Source organism: Penaeus monodon, chromosome 43 (genome assembly GCF_015228065.2).
Source record: "Penaeus monodon isolate SGIC_2016 chromosome 43, NSTDA_Pmon_1, whole genome shotgun sequence".
NCBI classification, from domain to species: Eukaryota; Metazoa; Arthropoda; class Malacostraca; order Decapoda; family Penaeidae; genus Penaeus; species Penaeus monodon.
Genome location: NC_051428.1, coordinates 13,585,927 through 13,590,926, shown reverse-complemented (window position 1 = coordinate 13,590,926; position 5,000 = coordinate 13,585,927).

Genomic DNA, 5,000 nt, shown 5'->3' with positions numbered 1-5,000 from the left:
GAGTCAACGAAAGAGAGGCGGTGGACAGAGCAAAGTGGACGAGAAAAATCCGCACCGGCGACCCCGACTACGGACTAAAGCCAGAAGAAGAAGAAAAGATTAGATATAAGTTCACTCTATATGAGTAAAATTTGAAGTCAGTCATAACGGTCCCTGATATAGTAAGAATTTCGAACGTGTCAGAGTCATATGATGTAGCACTGACTTTGGTGGAATTAATATTTTCAAAATCATTCTTTACCTCTATAATGTAACTTCAAAAATGTCGAAGAAAATGCTTTGTATATTAATTTGTTGGTGTATGTAGGCACTAAGACAAGTAAATGCCTGTAATCACTGGCGGTGGTAACGCAAAGTTTTAAAACTTCAAGCAACAATTTCACTTTCCATATGAAAAACAATGGATGTAATAAGAAAAATAAAAGGAAAACGTTGTAGTCTGATTTTGAGAAATACATTTGAAAGTTTCCACAGCTTTGCAAAGCGAAGAGTGGTGTGTATACACAATATAAAGTCACAGAACAATCACGTATTTTTTCCATTATATCTGGTTTCCATAATATTTGTTTCTAATAAAAAATCATACCACCATATTAAGTATTTAAATGGTTTGCCATTGAGATTTTTATGTGAAATGGAGAAATATGACATCTTCTCTTTTTAAAAATTTAGTACAGACTTCGATGACCCCGTGCTTGTAGCGACCATGATACATCAGTGTATCAAAGTGTTAGGGGTTTCGGGATGCTACAAAATGCAAGAAAATTAATTTGATTATATATTTCTAATAGTAAAATTTTAAGAACGAGAAAGGGAGGGACGGAAAGTAAGCTTGTGAAGGGAGGGGTGAGCCAGCCTAAAGGTTATAAATGATGCAGTAACATGCGTAACGCCACCGTGTAAATAATCTAAATCATCAAATACTTCGATTGTGTATGCTAGATTGATAAGATGATTTTCACAACGGCTACGCGTCAAAAAAGGGTCATATATCATTATATTTATATGCTGACTGACAGCTGCAGCGCAACAGTAACACGGTGTTACCGGGTGTGTATCCTAGTTAAAATGTTAACTTTTCGTATATCGATTACTGCACACTGAAATATGTGTCGAAATTATTCTATACCCCTGTTAACAATGATGAGATTAAGGCCATAGCTGTCACGATGGAAGCCTGTCTGAATCTGGTCAAGACAACGGAGCTTGGTTAGTTCTATCAGACACGGATCGGATAATGATGTAGGCCTACAGGCTGGATCTTCGAAACCCACAGATCCCACTACCAATTCATAAGCGACCCAGGATGAGAACAGAGTCTAAGGAGGGACGAGAAAGCCACTGAAGATCCACAGCCAAACGGTAAGGGGCAGCTCAAGCAACCTGACTGAACATAATTTTACATAGGCAGTAAATTTAAACACGCTTTTTAATGATGCTGGAACAATTATAGCCATAAAACACAAGGTTACGCTGAGCAATAAAATGGGGATTACAGATGGTAGGAGAATTAGCTTCTCTGCTTTGACCCCGGGAAGTAAAACATTGCCCTTCCTATCTTTCTGGTCATGTACGAGCTCGGTATGCGCCCAGAGATGGAGATGGTTATTAAGCAGATGACGATTACCTTTTGTTCGTTATTCCCTTTGGATTCTGCGGACTCAGGAAGGGCGTGACAGCGGACTTTTAGATCGCCGTCGCTCCTGGATGGAAGGCTTAAGGAAGCAACAGGAAGGCTTTCAGGGTGCAATTTCTTATTAGTAGAAAGCCAAGAAGCCCATAGGTAGGTAGGGAGAGAGAGATATTAAGATTTACAGCTATATTTATGTATGTATATAAAGAGTAAAGAAAAAAACCTCTCTCGCACTATGCTTTTACGATAACCCCTACATAGTTCTGATTTTCTTCCTTACTTTGAGGCATACAGGAGTCGCACGTGACGGGGCAGTTGGCAAGCATGTATGCCGGATTGATCTCGCACTCCCCCCCCTCCCCCCACCCCCTGCAGGAGGGATGGAGATCCTGGCAGCCTCCTGCGCTTCCGTTGTCACCTCCGCTCACCGCTGTAACGTCAGCGCCCAACGCTGCAATGCCTCCATCACTTCCTCGGTCACCGCCCAAGGCTGCAATGCCTGTGGAGGACAAAATACTACGGTACTTCCAAATCTGATGGCATTAACTGTTTTTCTACTTTTCCTTTAGTCTCTTAAACCATCACTGTTACTCCCACACAGTTAATGTTCTTATCACGTCTGCCAAAATGTCCTTAAGCTAAGCTGCACACCAAGGCATTTAAAAACAGCATCACGCTCGCTATCGCCGCCATTACGAACCTTCACCGGAAATGAGATTCGTCACGTACCTTGTCCTCGAATAAAAGGCACAAAGTGAGTTGAAATCAACACAATAACACACAGCCGCAGGTCCATATTTATCCCTCCTCCTAAAGCATCCATTAAAAATATTTCCCAAGGCCAAAGGCTTGAGTAATTTTCCCTTAATGTTTCAGTGTTTCTCGAACCCCCATTTCGTTTTTTTCCTTTTCTTTTCTTTTCTTAATCTCCACTGTCGTAAATCCAAATCAGAGTAACAATGGCACTGCAGACATTATATAACACGGGATCCGCCAGCAGACGAGGCGCGCACAGGACTGACGACGACCCAGGCATGATTTCCGCACACACACCTCGCCAGTGAAGAGGTTTGCGGGTCACAGCCGCTACACTTGCAGAATACGCTAGTAGGCAACAAATATCCACCTATCCACCTATCCTCCGAAATTCTTCTTCTTCTTCAACGGTATAGGCTCATGTTTGAGCGACCGTGGTCACAGCATGATACTTAAATATGATAGATTTGTTTGTCTTATTAAGAGGATTTCACCCAGATATAAACTCTTAGGAGAAAATATAGTATACTGTTCACGTAAGCTGCCAGTCCCACCAGCTCGCAGTGCCAGCGACGACCCTCCGGTCTGAGGTTGAGCTCGCTTATTACGCTCCACGAATCCGCGTTTTCATATCCAGGGTGTTCATTTAAGTAATATTCACTAATATTACAAAAACATTTTATTTTAGTTATCGAAAAATGTTACCACTCTTCCTCAGTGCAGACTCTCTATGAAGCTTTTTCCTATCTGCCTGCCGAACACGTATTGCAGGGGACAGCAACAGCGGGGACACACACGTGTGTTTATGTGTGTGTGTGTGTGTGTGTGTGTTGATGTGTGTGTGTGTGTGTGTGTGTGTGTGTGTGTGTGTGTGTGTGTGTGTGTGTGTGTGGTGTGTGTGTGTGTGTGTGTGTGTGTGTGTGTGTGTGTGTGTGTGTGTGTGTGTGTGTGTGTGTGTGTACATGTATATGTTAATATATAAATATATATATTTTATATGCATATATATACTGTATATGTGTATATATAAATATATATATATATATATACTTGCATACATACATACATACATACATACATATATATATATATATATATATATATATATATATATATATATATATATATATATATATATATATATATATATATATATATTGTGTGTGTGTGTGTGTGTGTGTGTGTGTGTGTGTGTGTGTGTGTGTGCGTGTGTGTGTGCGTGTGTGTGTGTGTGTGTGTGTGCGTGCGTGTGTGTGCGTGTGTGTGTGTGTGTGTGTGTGTGTGTGTGTGTGTGTGTGTGTGTGTGTGCGTGTGTGTGTGTGTGTGTGTGTGTGTGTGTGTGTGTGTGTGTGTGTGTGTGTGTTTGTGTGTGTGTGTGTGAGTGTATATATATGCATATACATATATATATATATATATATATATATATATATATATATATATATATATATATATATATATATATATATATATTTATTTATTTATTCATATGTATATATATATGCATATATATGTATGTGTATATATATGTATATGTGTATGTGTTTGTGCCTGCGTACGTGTGTGTGTGTGAATGTACATATGTGTGTGTGTGAATGTACATACGAGAGAACTTCAAAAAGTTCGTGGAAAAGTATGAAAAGTTTGATGTTTATTTTTAACATATGCTTCATTATGGTCAATACAGTTCTGCAAACGTTGATACCAGCCTTTAAGTCCGTCTGAGTAAAACTGAGGGTCATGTGATCGGAACCATGTCAGAGCAGCTCTTTTTACATCTTCAACCGATGGGAATTTGGTACCTTTCAATTATTTTATTTTTTTTTTTTTTTTTTTTTTTTTTGGAAACAAAAAGAAATCGGATGGGGCTAAATCGGGACTGTAAGGTGGATGTCGGACTATTTCCCTTTGAAATTCATGCACCACAGCTCATGTGCCGAGCGCCGAGAGCGGGTTCATTGTCTGGTGGAAGAGGTCGCGTTGATGCAGCTGTCCAGGGCGGTTTTTTTTTTTTTTTGTCAGTTTTCTCAAAACGCATTCATAACAGGCACATGTAACTGTTTTCACGCTCTCGAGGAAGTCAACCAGAAAAATTCCCTCTGCATCCAGAAGACAGTGGCCATAACCTTGAATGCTCAGATTTTGATTTGACTGGTCCATTTCCACACATGGGCAACCACTGCTTTGATTGAATTTTGTCCTCTGGATCGTACTGGTAGAACCATGTTTCACCCTGTCACAATTCTCTGTAGAAAAGCTTCAAGAGTCCTCATCCCACTTATTCAAAATTTCCACTGAAAGATCTACCCTTGTTTGCTGCTGATCTGGGCACAACATCCTAGGGACCAATTAAGCAGAAAGCTTGCTTAGCCTCAAACTCTCCACCAGAATTGTGTGTGCAGAACCCACAGAGATATTGAGTGTCTCTGTTACTGATTCAGTGGTTATTCGTCTATCCTTATCAATCATGTCACGAATAACATCAATGTTTCCTCACAAACTGACGTTGATGGCCTGCTACTGCTGGGCTCTCTTCAATTTCGTTTCTTCTTGCATTTCTGAACCGACTTATCCATATGTAGGTTGTTGATTTTTTGGGGTTATTGTCACC